Below are 26,473 nucleotides of genomic sequence, written 5' to 3' on the forward strand. Positions count from 1 at the left end.
CATGCTCATGGATCCCCTTATGATATGATATGAAGTTAGCTTGATATTCATGCTTGTATGTTGTTTAGAGCTTATTTCCCTCTTCATGAAACTTTCGGCCATGATCAATTCTAGGGTTCAAGGAAGCTTAAAATTTAATCTAGCATGCTCATGGATCCCCTTATGATATGATATGAAGTTAGCTTGATATTCATGCTTGTATGTTGTTTAGAGCTTATTTCCCTCTTCATAAAACTTTCGGCCATGATCAATTCTAGGGTTCAAGGAAGCTTAAAATTTAGTCTAGCATGCTCATGGATCCCCTTATGATATGATATGAAGTTAGCTTGATATTCATGCTTGTATGTTGTTTAGAGCTTATTTCCCTCTTCATGAATTTTCGGCCATGATTAATTCTAGGGTTCAAGGAAGCTTAAAATTTAATCTAGCATGCTCATGGATCCCCTTATGATATGATATGAAGTTAGCTTGATATTTATGCTTGTATGTTGTTTAGAGCTTATTTTCCTTCTTCATGAAACTTTCGGCCATGATAGAATTCAAGACTTAGGGAAGCTTAAAAATTGGTTTAACATGCTTATGACTTCCCTTATGATATGATATGAAGCTAACATGAAATTCTATGCTTGAAGGTTGTTTAGAATTTAGGTTCATACCCTTTGAACTTTCGGCCATGATGAGATTAGTAGCCTAGGAAAGTTTAAAAGTTGAATTAACATGCTCATGACTTTCCTTATGATATGATATGAAGTTAACATGATGTTCTCATGCTTGTATGCTATTTAGAACTTAGTTTCATGCTCCTTACTATTCGTCCAAGAACAAGAACTAAATACCTAGGAATCTTGGAACCTAAGCAAAACATATTCATGATGTCCCTTAAAGTATAGGATATGGAATTGGTTTAGGGTTGATATGCTTTTGTACCACTTGTAATCTAGGTTTATGCTTACAATATTTCGGCCACAACTAGGTTGGAAGACCTAGGAAACTTAGAACCTAACCAAATATGCTCATGATGTTCTTTATGATAAATGCTATGAAATTGATTTAGGGTTCATATGCTTTTATGTTGCTTGTACCCTAGGACAATACTTTGAATGTTTTCGGCCTCCCTATAGTAATGGGTGATTGAGATCCAATTAGGAATGATTATGTGCCTCACATGCTACGTTATGAATTAAGAGATGTTAGTTAATGATACCATACATGATTATGTTTTTCTATGATAAGTGATGTGTTCATTTATGTATGTCTATGAACCATGCATGATAATGTCTCTTATGATGTGCTATATACTCAAGTATGCATGCTTTATGATATGACAAGTAATATGCTCATTTATGTACGTTTATGATCCATGCATGAAAATGTCTCTTATGATGTGCTATGTGCTCAAGTATGCATGCTTTATGATATGACAAGTAAAGGCCTAAGAGTTGCTTCCCCTTGTTGGGACTAAGAGAACTCTTTATGACATGACAAGTGAAGGCCTAAGAGTTGCTTCCCCTTGGGGACTAAGAGCACTCTTCATGATATGACAAGATATGATATGCTATGTTATGACATGTACCATGATATGTTATTTTACTTTGTATGGCTTGTACCAAGGGTGGGCTCCATAAGCGCCCCTAGGCCGACGGACTATGAACGGGTCTAGTAAAAAGGGATGGGCTCCTTAGTACGCCCCTAGGTCGACGGTCATAGTACATGACCTAGTTCCCTAGTAGGTTCGGGGCTAGCTACCCTGTCCTAGGGATTGCGCGCATTTATGTATGTATGTGGTACAAGCCGGGCCCTCATGATGATATTATGTCCAAGTACTATATGATATGTTTTAAGACATCTTGCATATGACATGACACATGTTTTAAAAGACAGCTTGCATGATATGATTTATGATATGACATGCTATGCCTTATGATTTATATGACATGATGCTCTTATGATTTATGATATGCTATGCTTTTATGATTTATATGACATGAGGTTCTTTTATTAATGATATGATACATCATGATATTTCTTTATGATATGCTATGCCCTTATGATTTATATGACATATTGCTCTTATGATTTACGATATGATATAGCATGATGATCTTTATGAGATGATATGATATCATGCTATGTTTTCACAATATGATGTTAGATGATTATGTTTCCATTGTCATATGCTTATGTGATTATGCTTTAATATATGGTTTTTGTGAGTAGGAAAGGATCTTACTAAGCCTATGTGCTTATAGCTTACTTTCCTTATACCATAGATAAGGGCAAAGAATGGATAAACTAGGGGAGCCGCAGGAGAGGCAGGAGATGTGTGTGGTGGTGGCTCAACTAAGACAAAATAAGAGACCTGCTTATGTTATTTTTTTATGTTGACATGAACTAAGTTTATTTATGTTAATGTTCCGCATGACTTCATGATACTTCCGCTGTTTTACTTTAGAGAGAAATTTTAATATGCATGAATGTTTCCGCAAGTAGTAGTAAAGTAACCCCGCCCTACTAGCAGGATGAGCGGGCGTTACAAGTTGATTCCATTGTAGAATGTGTGTAGAACCAACCATTTCTCAAGGCCATGATGGGGGCACTGTCTCAGCATAATTTTGAATCTGTCCCAGGCTTCAAATAATGATTCTGATTCTATCTGTTTGAAGCTTGCAATCAAATTCCTCATGTGGGTAGTTTTGCTTGGTGGGTAGAATTTGTCCAAAAATTTCTGCTCACACTGCTCCCAAGACGTTATGCTATTTGCTGAAAGAGAATTTAGCCACTGCTTGGCTCTGTCTTTCAGGAAAATCTAATAAGAAGTAACCTTACTGATTCTGGAGGGACCCCGTTCACTTTTATAGTACCGCAAATATCATAGAAAAGCTCTAAGTGATGATTTAGATTATCGTGCGGTCCTCCTCCAAATTTATTCTGCTGGACCATGTGGATTACTGTAGGCTTGATTTCAAAATTGTTAGCTTCGATTGGCGGTCGAGTGATGCTAGACCAAACCCCTCGTGCATAAGGTGCTACGTAATCCTTCAACAGTTTATGAGCCATTTCTGAAGATTCTTGTTCAACCTGAAATTTTTTTTGTAAGTTTCTTCATCTCAGGAAAGTCCTATCAATTTCTGGATCGAACGGTAGAAGTTGTTCTGAAAGATTAGCTCTTCGCATGCAAGAACAAGATATGGAATATTAAGCAAAATAAAATGAAATGAAATAAAGTAAAGAAAAGAGTTGAAATGAAATAGAGCGCCTCTGTGCTCTCTGGAAATTGCCTAAATCGATAGCTCGATCGATTTAGCCACTGTGCATGATTTTCAATTCCCTAATCGATCGGTCGATCGATTGGAGGTGCCCAATCGATTGGTTGATCGATTGGGCGGGGTTCTATGCTCACAATTTCTGCCCCTAATCGATCAACCGATTGATTGGGCCACTATTTATCGCAGCACAATGATCAATCGATCGGTTGATCGATTTGACCTCTATTCAATCAATCGGTTGATTGATTGGACTCCCTTTAAATTGCTTAAACCAATTCTAGGGTCCCTAATTCCAATATCTAGTCAATCGTGACCTGTTGGAACATTATGCCTAGCATCCGGTCAACCTTAACCTGCTAGGGATCTTTCGTCAAGTGTCCGGTCAATCCCTTTGACCCACTTCGACTTTTTTTCTTGTGCCAAATGTTCGGTCAACCTTGAACCATTTGGACTTACCGTCACGTGCTAAGTGGCTGGTCCTCCATGACCCACTTGGACTTTCTTCCACCAGATGTCCAGTCACCCTTGATCTATCTTGATTTCCTTGTGCCAAGTATCCGGCCAATCCTTTGACCTACTTGGACTTCTCAATACCAGGTGTCCGGTCAACCTTGACCCACATGGATTTCCACGTGCCTGGCTTCACTCTCCAGGTCTTTCCATCTGCCTAGCTTCACTCACTAGGACTTCCCATCTACCTAGCTTTACTCACCAAGACTTTCACCTAGCTTCACTCACTAGGGTTTTCACCTGGCTTCACTCACCAAGATCTTCAACTGCCCAACTTCACTCACCAGGACTTTCACCTGCCTGACTTCACTCACAGGACATTCCCACTGCCTAACCTATAGTTAAGACTTTCCCAGTCAAGTATCCGGTCAACCCTTTGACCTACTTGACTCTTCTTCACATCTAATTAGTCAACCTTGACTAGAGGGGAATTGTATGAACAATCTACCCAACCAGACGATTCCATCTGCAATCTCCATGTGTTGTCAAACATCGAAACCCAAACATCAAGAGTCAAGCTTGAGCCAACTCAAGCTTAATCAACCAGGTCAACCTTGACCTAGGGATATTGCACCAACAATCTCCCTCTTTTTGATGTTTGACAATACCTTTAAGTTAGGCTAATCTCATAGACTCAACTTCCTTTCAAGCCAAGATATGAATGAGGGTTTCCTTCATTCTTCCCCTTTCTTAGAGGGCAAACTCCCTCTTTAGGTAATGAAGGCCTAACATAACCCCTACATTCTCCCCCTATTGGCACACATCAAAAAGAAACTCCCCCCTCAAGAGTTACTCACCGTTGTTTACAACTTCACTCGTTGTTCACAATACCACAATGAAGGTCTCATACCCTTCACTGTATCCACATGCTTACCCTTGAGCATTAATGCTTATTCGTAAGCATTCATTATTCCAATAATGAAGGTCTCATACCCTTCACTGTATCAAATGCTCACCCTTGAGCATTACTCCAGGTTATAATGCTCATCCTAGAGCATCCATAACTCCAAAATGAAGATATCCACTCTCCATTTATTTTTTTAATGCTCAACCTTGAGCATTTTTGCTAAACGAAGGTTTAACCACCTTCAAAGGTTTCAGAAAATAATTTCCATGTCCTTAGCGAGTGACTCCCCTTAAAGACATGTTATAACTTCTGTCATTGCACCAACAATGGCTTGAAATCCCTAAATCTTTAGGAAACCCAAAAGCTTTGAAGTTTTGAGGTTCAAATATCAAAATCGAAACTAAACCTCAACTTAAACTCCTACTTAGTCTCCCTTAATCAATTCATCCTTGTTTTCATCATGAAAACTCCCCTTAAATGTATACAAATGTGTGTCAAGAGGTTAGGAATAGTTACCTAAATTAAACCAAAATCAGCATTCCCAATCGATTGAGGTTGGGTATCAATCGATTGAAACCAAGTCAAACGATCAACTGATCGATTCCGCAAGCTTCTGTTCGCGGAAATTACCTCTAAATCAATCCACTGATCGATCCAAGCAGATTGAATCGATCAGTTGATCAATCCAGCGAGGCTCTGCCTATAAAGAAATGCAGCTCAGTTGATCAACTGATCAATTGAGGCGCCTCAATCGATCGGCTGATCGATTGAGGCCTCTCAATCGATCGGTTGATCGATTGAGTTCCTGAAATTCTGAAATTCAATTTCAGCTGAATTTTAGAAATGCCCTAAAAAATTCTATAAAATTATAAAAATCATGAAAACTCTTGTAGACACTACTTAGGGTGTATACTATCATAAAAAATAGTTTTCTAAGAAAATACTTCCTATTTTCAAAGATTGACAAAAACTTGAAAACTTGTAAAAACTTTAGTGTTTTCTTCTAGTTTGTGTCTAACTTTTCAATGATGATTACTATCAAAAGATAGTCTTCACCAAGGTTTTCTAAAGTATATTTAAAATATTTTTCAAAACCAAATTCTAACAATGTTCTTTGGGCTCAATGCACATGACTTGTACATAAGCTTTCCCAATGATTGGAATACACATAACTATGTATTTTTGTAACAACCACCCTTCTTACTACTACTCTCTAAGGGCGACCGTTACCTAACTACTACTCTACTTACTAGTGTCACGTATGCTATTATTAGCGACACTTAGATTTATCACGGCCGAGAGGAATTCCTACCGAAAAATTTCGGCAGAATCTCCCCTGTACCGGTGACCAAATCCATAATACAAACAATATATACGCAGCCACAGGCGGCTGGAACACATTTTTCACAACCACGCAGTAATAAAATCACACTATAAATAAAGAAACTACTCTAGCAACGACTACAACACTCCACAAATAATAAAAGAGACTACTTAGATATGCGGAAATAAACTCAACTACAATCCCAAATTTAATATAACATTAAAATAGAACTAAAAGAAAGTCTTGACAATTTTGCCAGCTACTTCTGGATTTCTCCACAGTCCAGTCATCACACACCTTCATCACCACCACCACCCTGTCGCCTCCCTTTCATATCTTAGCTTTTCCTTTATCTACGGTAGGAGGAAAAAAAATAGATTTATAAGCGAAACGCTTAGTAAGTACTAATCTATCTCACAAAAACTCGAAGTGCATAAAAAGAATGCAACAATACTAAAACTGGAATGCTAAAAGCAAAGCTGCATGTATTCATGGTATACAGAAATAAAACTGAATACTAAACATGCTCACTAACTGACAGGAAAGTAATGAAACTACTACTGTAGGCTTAGAATTAAAGAATTAAACTTTTATTGATTCTAAGCATAAACTTGTTTCATTTTCTTATATCCTTACACTAGAAATTAATCTTTTAATTTCTCTTTCACTTTCTTCTTCTTGTTCTTCTTACTTTTCTTATACTAGAAATTAATCTTTTAATTTCTCTTTCACTTTCTTCTTCTTGTTCTTCTTTTCTTTTCTTTTCTTCTTTGGGCCCAGGCTTAGTACCATCTTTGTTTTGCGCGCTCTCTAATAGTGACTGGGGTAGCGAGCCTCCAGCCCTATGAGGATAAAGACCTCGGTCTTACCAGGGCCAAGACCTCGGAATTGGTCACCTGGATTTGTTTAACGACAACCTCGGAAGTCGGGTACTAGCCTCTTACTTTAATTTACTTGTTATCTCTTTTTAACTAGACTTTAGTCTTTTTCTTTGCTCATGCTTCTTATAATCCTTTATTAGAGCCTATTAGAATCCTATAGATATATATATAACAAGTATAGGATTACAACTAACCAAGCATGCTACATGAAAATAGCACAAGGGAAGCCGATTTGTACTCTCTAAGCACGTTATAAAACAAGGCAAAGCAAAGCAAATCTGAACTTACTAATCATGCTATAAAATAGAGCAAAAGAAAGCAACTTTAAGCTTACTAATCATGCTATAAAATAGAGCAAAGAAAGCAACTTTAAGCTTACTAATCATGATATAAAATAGAGCAAAAGAATGCAACTTTGAGCTTTCTATACATGCTGTAAAATAGGGCAAAAGAATGCAACTTCGAGCTTTCTAAACATGCTGTAAAATAGGGCAAAAGAATGCAACTTTGAGCTTCCTATACATGCTGTAAAACATGGCAAAAGAATGAAACTTTGAGCTTTCTAAACATGCTGTAAAGTAGGGCAAAATAAACTAACTCTGAACTGTTATAACAAGGTTATTCTTGCCCTTAAAACAGTAACAAATAATCTATCCAAACTTACTAGTATACTAAGTTGTGCATGCTCATTAAGTGGCAAGGAAAACTAAACAATTTAATTTGAGTTTCATAGCAGCAAGGGAAATTACACATGCTCAACTAATTGCTAATGGAAACTACTCAAATTACTTAAAGCCTCTTCTCAACTTCCTATAAGGACTCACGGCAGCAAAAAGGAAATTGAAGGGTTGATACTGTTCAGTCCACAGCAAAGAGCCAAATACAAACCGAGCACACATTTTAGGTCTACACGGCTTATCAATTCCACGCTAATCATGTACAAGAAGTAAATCTACTATGCCAGGTTCCAAAATTCTGTACAAAGCAAGGAAAAACTATAGGAAGCTGTTACCCGCAGCTTCTGATCCCAATTGTACAGTAGACCCGAAACAACCTTGGTAAAGAAAATTCTACACAACATGATCCTAAACAAGAGGAACCATATCCCTAGCACAATAAATTCGGCACAACCAAATCCGGAAGCAAGGAAGAAAACCCTAACATGTATTTCTACTCGGCACTATGAAATCCGGAAGCAAGGAAGAAAATCGAAACTCGGAGCAACTCCTACCACAGGTGAGTAGTACTTACCCCTTGTTCTTGCACTTACAATCGAGAAGGAGGAAGGAGAAGGCTCTTAGGATTTTCTGAGGGCTCGGGTTTGCAGATTTTCCGGCTTCTTCTTGTGCCCGCGAGCTCTTCTCTGTCGGGATGACCACCCACGGGTGAGGGCTGGCCGGAAGAAAGCTTCGCCGGCGCCGGAGACCCAAAACCTAGCTTCTTCTTCGTTTCCGCCGAGAGAGAAGGCGCCGTCGCGAGGGAGAAGGAGAGGGATTTTTGAGAGAAAATGTTTTGGTTTTCCGAAAATCCAAAACCTAATTCCCTTTCTTATACTCGGGTTTAATCAAAACTATGCTATAAATGTAATTCTCTCCTTATAAGGTAAACAAAACTGTGTAGCTCAGCTGGTTGGGCCGATTTTGCTTGGGTCAGTCCGACCCAAGGTCGTAGATTCGAACCTCGCCTTCAACGGTTTTTGTTAAAATTTCTTTCTTTTTGAAAACATACTAAACGACCTCCAAAAATTGCATAAAAATACTCTAAAAATTTCTAAAAATCTCTAGAATATTTTAAAAACATTTCTAAATATTTTTATGGACTTTTAAAACTTGAAATAGGGAAAATTGGGTCGTTACAATCCCCCATACCTTATAAAAAGTTCATCCTCGAACTTAGAATAGCTCTGGATACTTCTGTCTCATGCTGTCCTCCCACTCCCAAGTGACTTCCTCATGCTTCTGGTTCTGCCAGACGACCTTCACTAGTGGTACTTCTTTGTTTCTCAATCTCTTAACTGCTCTGTCCACTATCTGTGTAGGTCTGCTCTTGTAACTAAGATCCTCTTGGATCTGCACTGACTGAGGCTGAATCACTTGGCTCGGGTCATAGAGACACTTCTTTAGCATGGAGACATGAAATACATTATGTATTGCTGACATGTCTTGTGGTAAGTCCAGCCTGTAAGCTACTTTCCCAATCCTCTCTATGATCAGGTAAGGTCCTACATAGCTAGGACTTAATTTGCCCTTCTTATCAAATCTCATCATTCCCTTCATAGGAGCGACCTTGAGGAAAACTGAATCTCCTACTTGGAATTCCAATGGCCTATGGCGTGTGTCAGCATAACTCTTCTGTCTGCTCTGGACAGTCTCAATTCTCTGTCTGATTTTTTTTGAATCGCCTGAGTAGTCTCATCTATCAGCTCTGTCTGAATGCCCAGCTCTGCTTCCATTTCTTTTCTCGCACCTGCTTCTTGCCAGTAAAGGGGTGATCTGCACTTCCTGCCATACAGTGCCTCATAAGGTGTCATCTTGATGGTGGCCTGATAGCTATTGTTGTAGGCAAATTCAGCTAAGCATAAATACTTGCACCAACTTCCCTTGAAATCCAACGCACAAGCTCTGAGCATATCTTCTAAAATCTTATTTACTCGCTCTGTCTGTCCATCAGTCTGAGGATGGAAAGCTATGTTGAACTTGAGTTTGGTGCCTAGTGCATTCTGAACGCACTCCCAAAAGTGTGAGGTGTAACGCCCATCTCTATCAGAAATGATAGATTTAGGAACTCCATGAAGTCTGATCACCTCCTTAACGTATAGTTGTGTCAACTGCTCCATTGAGTGGGACACCTTGATGGCTAGGAAATGGGCTGACTTAGTCAATCTGTCCACTACTACCCATATTGCGTCATATCCGTTTGTAGTTCTTGGGAGGCCTGTTATAAAGTCCATGGATATGTCTTCCCACTTCCACTCTGGTATTGGAAGAGGCTGAAGAACTCCTCCTGGTCTCTGGTGTTCTGCTTTGACTCTCTGGCATGTCAAGCAGGTACTGACATATTTAGCAACGTCTCTCTTGAGTCCTGACCACCAAAACCTCTGTTTCACATCTTGGTACATCTTGGAAGAACCAGGGTGCATGAAGTATGGTGTGTTATGAGCTTCTTCTAAAATCTTCTTTCTCAGTTCTTCATCATTGGGCACACAAATGCGACTCCCCTGATAAAGAATCCCGCTGTCTGTTACTCGAAACTCTGATTTGTCTTGATTTTGTATCCCTTGCTTGATCCTCTGAATGTCTGGATCTTCACTTTGCTTTCTCTGTATCTCCTCAAGCAATGTAGACTCTAAGGTCAACGCAGAGAGTTGCCCTTCAATAATTTCAAGTCTTCTGCAGTGGCAGAGCTAATGATGACAAAGACATCAGGGATGCACTGGATTTTCTGCTTAGTGCATCTGCCACTTTGTTAGCTTTGCCTGGGTGATAGGGGATTTCACAGTCATAATCTTTGACCAACTCTAGCCACCTACGCTGTCTCATGTTTAAGTCCTTCTGAGTGAAGAAGTACTTAAGACTCTGATGATCTGTGAAGATTCTACACTGAACTCCATACAAATAATGTCGCTAGAGTTTCAGTGCAAAAACCACAGCTGCCAGCTCAAGATCGTGAGTGGGATAGTTCTTCTCGTAGTCTTTGAGTTGTCTGGAAGCATAGGCTATGACTTTTCCTTCTTGCATGAGTACAGCTCCTAAGCCCATCTTGGAAGCATCACTGTAGATGTCGAAACTCTTGTCACTCTGTGGAACAGTCAGAATGGAAGCACTGATCAATCTCTTCTTTAGCTTTTGAAAACTCTGCTCACATTTATCTGACCATTCGAATCTCTTGTTCTTTCTGGTGAGGGCTGTTAGTGGAGAGGCTATCCTGGAAAAGTCCTCCACGAATTTCCTGTAGTACCCAGCTAAACCAAGGAAGCTTCTAATCTCTCTGACATTCTTGGGTCTACTCCAGTTGTTGACCGCTTCCACTTTGGCTGGATCCACTTGAATACCCTCTTTGGAAATAATGTGACCTAAAAATGCCACCTGATTTAACCAGAACTCGCACTTTGAGAATTTAGCATAAAGCTGCTTTTGCTAAAGGGTCCGTAGTACTATCCTCAAGTGCGTGTCATGCTCCTCTGGGGTCCTTGAATAGACCAGAATGTCGTCGATGAATACGATGGCAAATTTGTCAAGATATTCTCTGAACACCCTATTCATTAAGTCCATGAAGACCGCAGGTGCATTAGTCACTCCAAAAGGCATAACTACAAACTTGTAGTGCTCGTATCTGGTCCTGAACGCCGTTCTGGGTATATCTCTTTCTTTCACCTTCAGCTGATAGTACCCAGAGCGTAGGTCTATCTTTGAGAACACTGTTGCTCCTCTTTACTAATCAAATAAGTCATCGATCCTGGGAAGGGGGTACTTGTTCTTGACTGCTACTTTGCTCAGCATTCTGAAATCTATGCACATTAGCACGGATCCGTCTTTCTTCTTAACGAACAACTCTAGAGCTCCCCGGGGTGAATGACTAGGGCGAATAAATCCTTTGTCAAGTAACTCCTGTAGTTGTTCTTGTAACTCCTTCAGCTCTGCTAAAGACATGCGATACGGAACTTTTGAAATTGGACCGGTTCCAGGAACCAATTCAATCTCAAATCCACTCATTTATTGGGAGGTAGTCCAGGTAGATCTGCTGGGAATACCTCAGGATATTCATAGACCACCCGAACCCCCTCTTTCTTACCTTCTTTCTGTTCTTCTGCACTTACTTGACTGGGGCTCCGGGCTCCCTACTGTCTTGTCTTCTATCTTGGCTGGCTTGAACTCTATAAACTCCTCATAGTGCTTGTTGGTGATAGAACTCTTCATAGAACTCTAATTGAAAATCTGCCCAGCTCATCTGATCGGCTGCTCTCTTGGTCTTTATCCTCTCCCACCACATACGAGCATCTCCAGACAGGCAGAAAGAGGCGCACTTGACCTTTTCGACTTCTGGCCAGTCAAGAAGCTCCATTGTGCTCTCAAGTGTCTTGAACCAAGCCTGGGCATCCCAGGGCTCAGTCGTGCCTAAGAAGCTTTCTGGTTTCAGCTTCAGCCACTGGATGAGGTATGCTTCTTGTCTTCTAGGTGTTGTGGCGACTTCCAGGGCAACTGATGGGACTTCAGTCACCACTGGGGTCTCCACATTAATGGTTGGGGGAGTGGGAGGAGCTGGCTTCTGATTGGCCATTAGATTGGCAATCACTTGCTGCTACTCGCTACTTGTCTCTGAAGTTGAGCAACAACTTCAGGGAGAATAGGCCCAGGGGTTCTAGGCTCTTCATTCTCCTGATCTTGGTTCTCAGTACGAACGGTACGGGGACATCCTTTTTCTTAACATCTAATTATGCAAAGAAAAAGACTTGGTATCCTCTCTCTAACCCTTCTAATCATACATAAATATGAATAAAGAAAAGGGAAACTAAATCTTCTATCTTACTTTAGTACTAAAAAAAAAACAAGTACTCTATACTGCAGTTAATAGTAAGGAAAGCAGAATAAAGAAAGGATTTAAATACTTTCTTACTTGGAGACGGCGAGGATGATGCTGATGTGTGTGTGATGCTGGAGAATGGAACACTGCTCTGATACCAACTGTAATGACCACCCTTCTTACTACTACTCTCTAAGGGCGACCGTTACCTAACTACTACTCTACTTACTAGTGTCACTTATGTTATTATTAGCAACACTTAGATTTATCACGGCCCAGAGGAATTCCTATCGAAAAATTTCGACAGAGTCTCCCCTGTACCGGTGACTAAATCCATAATACAAACAATATACACGCAGCCACAGGCGGTTGGAACACATTTTTCACAACCACGTAGTAATAAAATCACACTATAAACAAAGAAACTACTCTAGCAACGACTACAGCACTTCACAAATAATAAAAGAGACTACTTAGATATGCGTAAATAAACTCAACTACAATCCCAAATTTAATATAGCATTAAAAGAGAACTAAAAGAAAGTCTTGACAATTTTGCCAGCTACTTCTGGATCTCTCCACAGTCCAGTCATCACACACCTTCATCGCCACCACCACCCTGTCACCTCCCTTTCATATCTTAGATTTTTCTTTATCTGTGATAGGAGGAAAAAAAATAGATCTATAAGCGAAACGCTTAGTAAGTACTAATCTATCTCACAAAAACTCGAAGTGCATAAAAAGAATGCAACAATACTAAAACTGGAATGCTAAAAGCAAAGCTGCATGTACTCATGGTATACAGAAATAAAACTAAATACTAAACATGCTCACTAACTGACAGGAAAGTAATGAAACTACTACTGTAGGCTTAGAATTAAAGAACTAAACTTTTATTGATTCTAAGCATAAACTTGTTTCATTTTCTTATATCCTTACACTAGAAATTAATCTTTTAATTTCTCTTTCACTTTCTTCTTCTTGTTCTTCTTACTTTTCTTATACTAGAAATTAATCTTTTAATTTCTCTTTCACTTTCTTCTTATTGTTCTTCTTTTCTTTTCTTTTCTTCTTTGGTCCCAGGCTTAGTACCATCTTTGTTTTGCGCGCTCTCTAATAGTGACTGGGGTAGCGAGCCTCCAGCCCTATGAGGATAAATATAATGACCCAATTTTCCCTATTTCAAGTTCTAAAAGTCTATAAAAAATATTTGGAAATACCTTTAAAATATTCTAGAGATTTTTAGGAATTTTTAGAGTATTTTTACGTAATTTTTGGAGGTCGTTTAGTATGTTTACAAAAAGAAAGAAATTTTGACAAAAACCATTAAAGGTGAGACTCGAACCCAAGACCTCCGGCCGAACCCGACCTAACCGGACACAGCCAACCAGCTGATCTACGCGGATTTTTGTTAACCAAGTATGGAGAGAAATAAATTTAAGCTATAGTTGGAACGTTTAAAATAAATTGGAATAAAAATGCACGGTGGAGGAATCGAAGCCCAAACCTTTGATTTGGTTAAAAGCTGGCTGACCAACTGGGCTAGCGATCGTTGCTAATTAAATAGGCAGCGACAAATAAATAAGCTATACTTGATAATAAAAAAAAACCCTAGTTTTAAAGGAAAACTTAGTCTTTGACGAACCCGAAATCCTCTCTTCTCCTCCTTCACGCGATAGCGCTTCTCTCGGGCGGAAACGCAGCAGCGGCTAGGGATTGTTTTTCCGGCAGCCGGCGAGCTCCCTCCTCCGCGGATTCTTCACAAGTCCGAGTTTCTCTCGGCAAGGAGAGCGCGCGGGCACAAAGAAGAGACGAAACCTTCACCTATCCGAAACCCTAGCAGCCATCTTCTCGGTTGTAAGTTAAAGAACAAGGGTGAGTTGCTACTCACCTGTAGTAGGAGTAGTTCCGCAATTTTGCTTTCTTCATTTCCTTGCCGAGCATGAACAATCCTCCTTGTGGCATTGATTTAGAGTTTTCTCTTGTTTGTTTTTGAGGTTCTGCCGTGAGGTTCAAAAGGGTACAAATGCCGTGAGTTTCATTAAGGAAATAAAAGGGGAATTGTTAGGTTTTGGAAAACTTTGACCTTGCAGTGGAGATCTAATTCTATAAAGAAAGAGGTTGAATTAAATGACAAAAAAATGATCACATATATATATATAGTTATATATAGTTCCACATGCTATAATTTCGGCAGAGTATTAAGAAGGGTGTTGTAGATCTGGTAGTTAGAAGCATACATGCCTATGCTTCCAGAGGATATGTTCTAGTATTTTTGTTCTAAAATGAGAAGCACTGTACTTCGCATTTTTGTTCTAGAGTATTAGTTCTTTGGTATTTTAGTTCTTCGCTGTAGCATATTTGATTAACATGGGTTTTAGTTTCATTAAGGAAATTTTGCTTGCCATCTTGCTAATCAGTTGATAGCAATTTATCCTATTAGCAGCACGTTGGTATCCTTTTGGTTGTCTGCTGTGGTTTTCATGAATCAATTAAAACCTTGAATTGTTTCCTTACCAATCTGATAAAGCATAATTGGAAAATTTGGGTTGCTTTACAATAAGGGTTAAGCTGTGAAGGTGTTATTTAAGGTTGTTTTAATTTTACAGCAAGATGAAGTTGATGCTTCATCTTTGGTTGTCAATGCTTTTCAAATTGTGCTAGAATAAATTAGATAGTTGTGGCATAATCAACAACCTAAATGTAGCATTCCAGTTTTAGTTACCCTTGGCCACCTTAGGCGCTTGAGCAGTTTTATTTGTGCTATTTAGAGGGCACGAACAACCTTTAATCTAAGTACATAGTATTAGTTTTCTTTGCTATTTTAACAAACATGATCATCCCTATTGTTAGCATTGCAGTTTTAGTTACTTCGTTACTTTAGCAAGCATGAACAGCTACTCTCTAAGTGTATGCAATTTTTTTTAAGAATGCAGATTTTTCTTCTTTGATTTATTTCTGCTGTAGCATGTTGGAACAGGCTAGTATGTTACTTGAACAAGTATAAGAAAGATAAAGAAAAGAAAGGAAAAGGCCAAGGCCTTAAGTAAATTCCAAAGTCAAGACTTTAAGGATTTTGGCACACAAGGTGCTTATTAAAATGTCAAGGCATTTAAAGAAGAAGTAATTAAGATAATAAGTATTTTACTTTTAAGAAGAGGCTAGTACCCGACTTCCAAGGTTGTCGTTAAACAAATCCAGGTATTCAATTCCAAGGTCTTGGCCCTGGTAGACCAAGGTCTGCTCTTTTAGGATTAGTGGCTCGCTACCCCAACCTATTATGGAACGCGCATAAAATGTTATTATGCCTGGGTCCAAGAGAAGTTGATTACTATTTTAAAATATTAAAAGTATAAGTTTTGAACAAGTAAAATAAGTTTCACATCAGTACAAAAGTATTAAAAAAATAAGTTTCACATAAGTATTAAAGAATAAGTCTTTAAGCACGTGAAATAAGATACAGAATGTGTTTAGAATTCAGTAAGTTAAGTTCTTTATGCAAGCATGATAGTATAGACTTGCCTTACATGTTTAGCCTTTCAGTATGTTTCTTTACTAATAGAAAAGCATGAGTTAGCTTACTGTTATTTGCTATTTATGAGCATGATTAGTTATACATGTTTAGTATTTCAGTTAGTATGATTCCTTTGCTATGTATGAGCATGAGTAGCTTTATATGTTAGCATTCAATTTTAGCATGTTTTTATTTATATACATGCATATCGAGATTTTGTGAGTTAGATAGCGCTCACTAAGCATTTTGCTTATAGTTTGCATTCCTCCTACTGCAGATAAAGAAAAAGGAAAGCTAATATGAAGGAAGGCGACAAGGAGATGCAAGAGGGGTGTGTGATGTCTGCACTATGGAAGTCCTAGGGATCCTTGCGAATAAAATAAATTATGATTTGTTTCTTTGAGTTAATTAAGTTTTTATGTGTTAAGAAAATTTGATAACTGTTTATAAGGACACTTAATACTATATTTGCTATTCAGTTGTAGTTATGGATTAGTTTTCCTTTAATGTTGCTGAGTTAAAATTATTATGTGTTGTTTGATATATATTCCAGCCGCATGTGGCTGACGTATACAGTGTTTGTATTAAGGATATTGTCACCTGTATATAGGAGATGCTGTCAGAATTTTTCGGTAGGGACTCTTCACGGGATAGTTAAATAGAGTTAGTAGTTAAGTAGCGTCCACCTTTAGAGAGTAGTAGTAGTGTAGAAGGTGGGTCGTTACAATAAAGACCTCGGTCTTACCAGGGCCAAGACCTCGGAATTGGTCACCTGGATTTGTTTAACGACAACCTCGGAAGTCGGGTACTAGCTTCTTACTTTAATTTACTTGTTATCTCTTTTTAACTAGACTTTAGTCTTTTTCTTTACTCATGCTTCTTATAATCCTTTATTAGAGCCTATTAGAATCCTATAGATATATATAACAAGTATAGGATTACAACTAACCAAGCATGCTACATGAAAATAACACAAGGGAAGCTAATCTGTACTCTCTAAGCATGTTATAAAACAAGGCAAAGGAAAGCAAATCTGAACTTACTAATCATGCTATAAAATAGAGCAAAAGAAAGCAACTTTAAGTTTACTAATCATGCTATAAAATAGAGCAAAGAAAGCAACTTTAAGCTTACTAATCATGATATAAAATAGAGCAAAAGAATGCAACTTTGAGCTTTCTATACATGCTGTAAAATAGGGCAAAAGAATGCAACTTTGAGCTTTCTAAACATGCTGTAAAATAGGGCAAAAGAATGCAACTTTGAGCTTCCTATACATGCTGTAAAATAGGGCAAAAGAATGCAACTTTGAGTTTTCTAAACATGTTGTAAAGTAGGGCAAAATAAACTAACTCTGAACTGTTATAACAAGGTTATTCTTGCCCTTAAAACAGTAACAAATAATCTATCCAAACTTACTAGTATACTAAGTTGTGCATGCTCATTAAGTGGCAAGGAAAACTAAACAATTTAATTTGAGTTTCATAGCAGCAAGGGAAATTACACATGCTCAACTAATTGCTAATGGAAACTACTCAAATTACTTAAAGCCTCTTCTCAACTTCCTATAAGGACTCACGGCAGCAAAAAGGAAATTGAAGGGTTGATACTGTTCAGTCCACAGCAAAGAGCCAAATACAAACCGAGCACACATTTTAGGGCTACACGGCTTATCAATTCCACGCTAATCATGTACAAGAAGTAAATCTACTATGCCAGGTTCCAAAATTCTGTACAAAGCAAGGAAAAACTATAGGAAGCTGTTACCCGCAGCTTCTGATCCCAATTGTACAGTAGACCCGAAACAACCTTGGTAAAGAAAATTCTACACAACATGATCCTAAACAAGAGGAACCATATCCCTAGCACAATAAATTCGGCACAACCAAATCCGGAAGCAAGGAAGAAAACCCTAACATGTATTTCTACTCGACACTGTGAAATCGGAAGCAAGGAAGAAAATCGAAACTCGGAGCAACTCCTACCACAGGTGAATAGTACTTACCCCTTGTTCTTGCACTTACAACCGAGAAGGAGGAAGGAGAAGGCTCTTAGGATTTTCTGAGGGCTCGGGTTTGCAGATTTTCCGGCTTCTTCTTGTGCCCGCGAGCTCTTCTCTGTCAGGATGACCACCCACGGGTGAGGGCTGGCCGGAAGAAAGCTTCGCCGGCGCCGGAGACCCAAAACCTAGCTTCTTCTTCGTTTCCACCGAGAGAGAAGGCGCCGTCGCGAGGGAGAAGGAGAGGGATTTTTGAGAGAAAATGTTTTGGTTTTCCGAAAATCCAAAACCTAATTCCCTTTCTTATACTCGGGTTTAATAAAAACTATGCTATAAACTTAATTCTCTCCTTATAAGGTTTACAAAATCGTGTAGCTCAGCTGGTTGGGCCGGTTTTTCTTGGGTCAGTCCGACCCAAGGTCGTAGGTTCGAACCTCGCCTTCAACGATTTTTGTCAAAATTTCTTTCTTTTTGAAAACATACTAAACGACCTCCAAAAATTACATAAAAATACTCTAAAAATTTTCTACCTTCCTAACCCTAGGTGTCGTAGTTTTAGCATGAAAAGACAAACGATTTTCATTAATATTATCATGCCTCCTATTCTTATGGTAAATGGCATTAAAATGAAATAAATTAGAATTAGCATGCTTTCTACCATGATTCAAGAGGATAGGCTCAATAAATGATACCTTAGGTTTTACTTTGGAAGCTCCTGTTGGTGCAGCGGGGCCGGCAAGAGAGGAAGAGTGAATTGCCTGCAAAATAATAACTACTCTCCTCGTACTTTCAACTCAAAAATTAGCAACAATAAAATAAAAAATAATAGAAAAGAAGGAAAAGGAACTCAGCAATTGACTTGGTTGCAACCAAGAAGGTTGTTAATCCAAGGAAGTTGAATGACGCACTAAAAGTCTCCTTCTCTGAAGGCGAAGAAGCCTTTTACACACTTAGAGAGCTCAAGAGTTGCTATGAATTGATTACACAGTTGAATAAATAATTTCCTGGCTCTAGAGGCCTTTATATAGCTCCTAGAAATCCTATCTCGAGCCTTGAGGGTGCCTCTAAAGGGGTTGAGGGTGCCTCCAGCAGAGGTATTGGATAAAACTTTATCCATACTCAAAATAGTCAACTACACTGGGTTAAGGGCACCCTCAATGGCATTTCAATGTTGAGGGCGCCCTCAATACTATTGAGGGCTCCTTTAATATTTAGGGTGCCCTCAATGTTGTTGAGGGCGCCTTCAACCTGCATGGTATAAATAACTTCCAGCTTCTCTTTTTCTTCTTCTTCCGAAGCTCCGATCACTTGGGTGATTTTGGCCAACCGAAATAGGGCTCACCTGAAACCCAATTTCTGGCCTTCTCCTCGAGCAGGCTTCCACTCTAGCTTCTCGTCCCTCCAACGTCGCGTATGTTCTTCTCATCCACCGGTGTACTCTTCCGTAGCTCTTTCGTCCTTTGGACGCACCGAGCCCGTCGGCTCCCTTCCCGTGTTGTCCTTCTCGCTAGCTGCATCTTCCGCTTGACTTCCTGCACTCCTAAGCTCCTGCACACTTAGACACAGGGATTAAAAGCAAACAAGACCTAACCTAACTTAGTTGATCACATCGAAACAACCACGGGGTTCAACAATCTCCCACTTTTTGATGTGCATCAACCCAAGTTCAAGTTAGGATAAACCAAACAAGTAATTTAAAGAAATTACAAAACTATCATTTCAAGCATAAAGTTTGCAATTTAAAAATAAATTGTAATACTAAGTATAGAATGAATTTATCTATAAAAATTTAGAAAAAAAATAACTAAAATTTTTTTTTAACTCCTCCTAAACTTGTACTAACTCTTCCCCTTTCATCACATCAAAAAATAGGGGGTAAATTTCCAAGTTAATGAAGTAAAGAAATTGTCTAATTTAACACACTATTTTTAAGTTAAAAAAATTCAAATAATTGACAAGAATTTTAAAAGCATTAATCGATATTTTATGCTTTATCAGATTGTCAATTAAATATTTAATTCGATAATCGACTTCCAGGCTGTGGCGAGGCACTAGACCTTATTGGTTATTGGATCATCAACCATTTCAAGACAAAGCCTTTTAAGGAATTTCAATATTTAATTTCTTCTTAAAGCCTTGATTAATAGAAGTTTTACTCTAGATATGATTTTGGAACCCAATAGAGGTTCCTTCCTACTGGGTTAGTTAAAAACTTAGGGGGTATATATCCTTTAGGTATTTTTCTAAGTTGACCTTGGTGATGTTTGATATACCAATTTAATTTACCATAAATTATAACTTTTGATTTTTGAAATTTATTTAAGCATGTATGATCATTTTTCAATTTCTAATTTCCAATTTTAACTTTTCATTTTCCGAGTTCAAATTATCTAATAGTATTTTTAAATCAGCAATTTCTTTTTTTGATTTGACTGAGTGTTTGGTAAGTACTTTGATAAAGCGAAAAGATTATTTAGGGGTTAGCGCACGTACCTGACTTACCTCTATCTCTGATGCTCCTCCTTCATCGTAGCTTTCTTCCGCTTGATGGTTGGCCAATAGCGCTAGTCCCGAGAAGGCTTCAACTTCCGATTCGGAGGATGATGATTCATCCCATGTAGCCTTTAGACTCTTTCGTTTAGAGGACGTCGATCTTCGAGACTTCTCCCTGTCCCTTTTCTTTAATTTTGGGCAATCATCCTTGATGTGTCCTTCCTCGTTGCAGTTGTAGCATCGGACCGTCCTTTTGTTGCGTTGATGTTTTCTCATCTGCGGTCTAAATTTATTAGTTTTGATAAACTTATTTAACTTTCTTACCAATAGCGCCGCTTTAGTTTCATCGATTGACGCTTCAGAGTCGGTATCGTCCATCTCGACTTGTAGGGCGACATCAAGGTTTGACTTCTCTATTTGTTTCGGTTATGCAATTCAAGACTCATGAAGTTCGAAAGTAGAAAACAAATTTTCTAACATACTTACCTCAAAGTCCTTAAAGATGTAGTAAGCATCTACTAAGGGCGCCCACTCTGGAGTTCTTGGGAAGGCATTAAGCGCATACTGGATAGAATCTCAGTTTGTTACCGATTCTCCGAGATTGGTCAGTTGAGTTATCAGCTCCTTTATTCTTGCTTGGAGTTGCACTACCTTTTCATCATTGTTCATCCGGAGATTTGTCAGCTGAGTCCAGAGGATGTCGCGCTTTGCTAACTTCACTTCTGAGGTGCCTTCGCGGAGCTCCAAGGATTTTTCCCAGAGGTCTTTTGCGGAGTCGTAGCTTCCAATCCGACTTACCTCCTGGGGTGGCAGAATGTTGAGCAGATAGAATTCTACCTTTCCGTTGATCATGAAATCAACTTGCTCTTTCTTGGTCTATTGGTATTCTTCCTTATCTTTTGGGAATGCAAAACCATACTTCATTGTTAATAAAATATCAAAATCCATTTTAAAAATACCTCCATTCAACATTTCCATGTCGTGAAGTCTCCGTCAAACTTTGGGGGGTGAATACTTGTTCTAGTCATCGTCTTGATCTTTGTTGCTTCAGACGGCAGTTAGTCCTTCTGAGGTGATCTAGCTCTGATACCACTTGTTGGTGCAGCGGAGCCGGCAAGAGGGGATGAGTGAATTGCCTGCAAAATAATAACTACCCTCCTCGTACTTTCAACTAAAAAATTAGTAACAATAAAATAAAAAATAACAGAAAAAAGGAAAAGGAACTCAACAATTGACTTGGTTACAACCAAGAAGGTTGTTAATCCAAGGTGGTTGAACGGCGCACTAAAAGTCTCCTTCTCTGAAGGTGGAGAAGCCTTTTACACACTTAGAGAGCTCAAGAGTTGCTAAGAATTTATTACAGAGTTGAATAAATAATTTCCTAGCTCCAAAGGCCTTTATATAGCTCCTGGAAATCCTATCTCGAGCCTTGAGGGCACCTCTAGCCGAGGCATTGGATAAAACTTTATCCATACTCGAAACAGTCAACTAGACTGGGTTGAGGGCACCCTCAATGGCATTGAGGGCACCTTCAATGTTGAGGGTGCCCTCAATGCTGTTGAGGGCGCCTTCAACCTGCATGGTATAAATAGATTCCAACTTCTCTTTTTCTTCTTCTTCCGAAGCTCCGATCTCTTGGGTGATTTCGGCCAACCGAAATAAGGCTCACCCGAACCCAATTTCTGGCCTTCTCCTCAAGCAGGCGGCCAATCTGGCTTCTCATCCCTCAAACGTCGCGTACGTTCTTCTCATCCACCGGTGTACTCTTCCGCAGCTCTTTCGTCCTTCGGACGCACCGAGCTTGTCGGCTCCCTTCCCGTGCTGTCCTTCTCGCTAGCTACGTCTTCCGCTCGACTTCCTGTGCTCCTAAGCTCCTGCACACTTAGACACAGGGATTAAAACCAAACAGGACCTAACCTAACTTAGTTGATCACATCAAAACAACCACGGGGTTCAACAACTCCCCCTTGATTTGTGCTTCCTCCTTTACCTTTGACCTCTTTCTTCCCCTTTGGACATTGGCTCTGGTAATATCCTTTTTGATTAGACAAGAAGCACACAATGTGCTCCTTGCTCTTCTTTATTGTGGGGGTGGTCTCCTTGGGCTTCTCCTTTCCCTTTGGTGCCATTTCGCCCTTCTTCTTGGCCAATTTAGGGCACTTACTCTTGTAGTGCCCATATTCCCTACACTCAAAACATATAATATGATTCTTATTTTTAATTGAAACATTTATACCTTCATGTGTAGGGATGACACTCGATCCTCCATTTGATTTTTCATGACTTTTGGAGGTTGCATCATCTTCTTCTCCACTTGACCTGGATGTAGAAGCTTCTCTTTCTTCTTAATCCAGTATCAACGAAGGTCTCTCTCCCTCAATTCTAGAGGTGGAGGATTCTTCATTTTCATCTTGTACATGGAACAAAGAGTATGCTTCCTCTTTTCCCTTTTCATTGCATTCCTTTGAAGATGAAGCTTCTTGTTCTTCTTCTTCTGATGTTGAGCATGTCTCAACCTCAGACTCCTCTCCTCCTTGATCTTGATCCAATGAGCCACCCTCTTTTTGGATTCTTCTTGATTTTGTACAATGGAGGGGATCTCATGAATCTTTGCCAATTTCCTCCAAAGCTCCTTGGCATCCTTGAATTCTCCAACATGAGCCAAAATATTGCTTGGCAACAAATTGACCAATAGCTTGGTCACTTTGTCATTTGCCTCGCTCCTTTGAATTTGCTCTTGGCTCCATTTTCTCTTCTTGAGAATTTTACCCTTTGAATTTGTTAGAGCTTCAAAGCCTTCCATTAGAGTAAACCATTGCTCTATCTCCATCATTAAGAAATTTTCGATTCTTGATTTCCATGAATCGAAGCTTGTGGATACAAATGGTGGAGGCACCCTCGTATCAAATCTGAGCCCATCTCGGAATTCCATCTTGAAGTTGAGCCTTTTAAATTCTTTAATTTGATGAATTTTGCTCCAACTTCTTCACCCCCTCTAGCCTTGCTGCCTCTTCCGGTGATGATTCTGGTGAAGAGCGACCTCGCTCTGATACCACTTGTTAGGGTCGAAATGTGCTAGACTGGGGGGGTGAATAGCTCATCGCACTTGTCGATATGCTTCTTTGATGATGTGCAGCGGAATAAATAACAAGAAACATACTCTACAATGCTAACACGAGGATTTACTTGGTATCCACTCAAGAAGAGGTGACTAATCCAAGGATCCACACACGCGAGCACTCTCCACTTTGAAAACACTCCTTTACAGTAACTACCGAAGGCGAAGAAGCCTTACAACACTCTCAGTACAAGAAGAAAGAAAGGGAAGCAAATACAAGTAAAATCTTACAAGATTTACACTAAGAAACCCTAACCCTAACTTCTTTTTCTTGTTGTAGAATGCCTCTTGACTTGGACGTGCACCAACACTTGCCTCCAAGAACCTTCAAGAACTGGCGTGTGTCACTGAGCTCAGTGGTGAAGAATTACTGTGGAGATCGGATCGAAGCACTAGACGAAGAAACCTTGCGAAGGAAAACGCTCGCCAACGGCTATAACCTGCGCAACGGTCGGATCTCAATCAATTGAATGGCTCATAATTTATTGGGAAGGTTTTGAATCAATCAGTCGATCAATTCAGAGCGCCTCTGTGCTCTCTGGAAATTACCTGAATCGATCGCCCGATCGATTCAGCTTCTGTGCGTGATTTCCAGTTCTCCAATCGATCGGGCGATCGATTAGATGTGCCCAATCGATTGGTTGATCGATTGGGAGGGGTTCTGTACTCACAATTTTAGCCCCCAATCGATCAACCGATCGATTGGGGCACTTTTTATTATAGCATAGCGCCTAATCGATCGGCTAATCGATTGAACCTCTATTTAATCGATCGAGTGATCAATTGGACTCCCTTTAACTTGCTTAAACCAAGTCTAGGGTCCCCAATTCCAATATCTGGTCAACCGTGACCTGTTGGAACATCATGCCTAGCATCCGGTCAACCTTGACCTACTAGGGCTCGTTTACCAAGTGTCCGGTCAATCTCTTTGACCCACTTGGACTTTTCTTCTCGTGCCAAATGTCTGGTCAACCTTGACCCATTTGGACTTACCGTCTCATGCCAAGTGTCCGATCCTCCATGACTTACTTGGACTTCCTTCCACCAGATATCCAGTCACCCTTGACCTATCTTCATTCCCTTGTGCCAAGTATCTAGTTAATCCTTTGACCTACTTGGACTTCTCAATAAGGTGTCCGGTCAACCTTGACCCACTTGGATTTCCACGTACCTAGCTTCACTCACCAATTCTTTCCATTTGCCTAGCTTCACTCACTTGGAATTCCCATCTGCCTGGCTCCACTCACCAGGACTTTCACCTAGCTTCACTCACTAGGGTTTTCACTTGGCTTCACTCACCAGTATTTTCAACTGCCCGGTTTCACTCACTGGGACTTTCACCTATCTAGCTTGACTCACCAGGACTTTCCCACTGCCTAACCTACAGTTTGGACTTTCCCAGTCAAGTATCCGGTCAACCCTTTGACCTACTTGACTTTTCTTCACTTATAACTGGTCAACCTTGACCAGAGGGGAATTGTATAAACAAACTCCCCAACCAGACGATTACATCTGCAATCTTCATGTATTGTCAAACATCAAAACCCAAACATCAAGACTCAAGCTTGAGCCAACTCATTAGTCAACCAGGTCAACCTTGACCTAAGGATATTGCACCAACATATATAACAAAAATACACTAAGAATTGAAGAAACCACAAATGTAAAATTTGAAGAATCTACTCTTAACTTAGAATAAACTCAGAATCAACCAATTGAGTTTAGAAGAGGCAGCACTAGTCAAGGGAGAGCAAGTGAAAATCTAAGTCAAGAATATGAAGAAGAACATCAACCACAAGAAAATGAACCAACTAGAACAATAAGGGTTAACCCAAACCATCCACTTGATCAAATAATTGGTGACCCAAACCTAAGAGTCCAAACCAGATAAGCTTTTAGATACTTAAGCCAAATAACTTTAATCTCTAACATCAAACCCAAAATAGTAGAAGAATCATTAAGTGATCCATATTGGATCTTAGCTAGACAAGAGGAACTTGCCTAATTTGAGAGAAATAAAGTATGAGATCTAGTTCCACTGCTAGAACATAAAAAACTAATCAAAACAAAATTAGTTTTTAGAAACAAATTAAATGAAAATGAGGAAGTTGTTAGAAACAAAGCTAGATTAGTAGCAAAAGACTTTAGTCAGGTTGAGAGACTTGACTACGATGAAACTTATGCCCCTATCACCAGACTTGAATCAATTAGTATGTTATTAAGCTATGCAGCCCATAATGGATTCAATTTATATCAAATGGACGTTAAGTTAGCCTTTCTAAATGGACTAATTAAGGAAGAGGTATATGTAGGCCAACCCCCAGGGTTTGAAAACCTAGAACATCCTAACTATGTCTTTAAATTAAAGAAAACCCTTTATGGCCTAAATTAAACTCCTAGAGCTTGGTATGAAAGATTGACCACATACTTAATCTCAAAAAGCTTCAAATAAGGTCAAGTAGACCCAACCCTATTTGTCAAAATAGTCAATCAAGATTTCTTTATAGCTCAAATCTACGTAGATGATATAATATTTGGGTTAACTAATTCAAAACTCCTAAAGAATTCATAACATTGATGGAACAAGAATTCGAAATGAGTCTAGTAGGACAACTAACATTTTTTTTAGGTCTACAAATCAAACAAACGAATGAAGAAAATTACGTTTATCAACAAAAATATATACTTGAATTACTTATGAAATTTGGTATGAAACACTCAAAGGAAATTAAAACTCTAATGACCACCAATTTAACCCTAGACAGTGACCCAAATAGAAAACCTATATACCTCTAATATTATAGAAGCGTCATAGGAAGCCTACTATACCTAACTGTCAGTCAACATGACATTCTATTTGTAGTTAGTATGTGTGCACAGTACCAAATATGTGCCAAAGAATCACACTTGGCCTATGTTAAAAGAATTTTTAGAGAGAATTTACTAGGTTTGCAATCAAAGGATTGTTAATCCTAGACAAATAAAGTTCACTCAAATCTCC

At 39.2% G+C, this 26,473-nt stretch overlaps 1 non-coding gene across 1 annotated transcript; it reads left to right on the forward strand.

The window, feature by feature from the left end:
- The first annotated feature begins 2,579 nt into the window (after positions 1–2,579).
- On the forward strand, positions 2,580–2,689 carry LOC122049929. The gene has a single exon (XR_006131169.1). It is a non-coding gene; the product is annotated as a small nucleolar RNA R71 (small nucleolar RNA).
- Positions 2,690–26,473: the final 23,784 nt, after the last annotated feature.

This window comes from Zingiber officinale, chromosome 2B, assembly GCF_018446385.1.
Source record: "Zingiber officinale cultivar Zhangliang chromosome 2B, Zo_v1.1, whole genome shotgun sequence".
NCBI classification, from domain to species: Eukaryota; Viridiplantae; Streptophyta; class Magnoliopsida; order Zingiberales; family Zingiberaceae; genus Zingiber; species Zingiber officinale.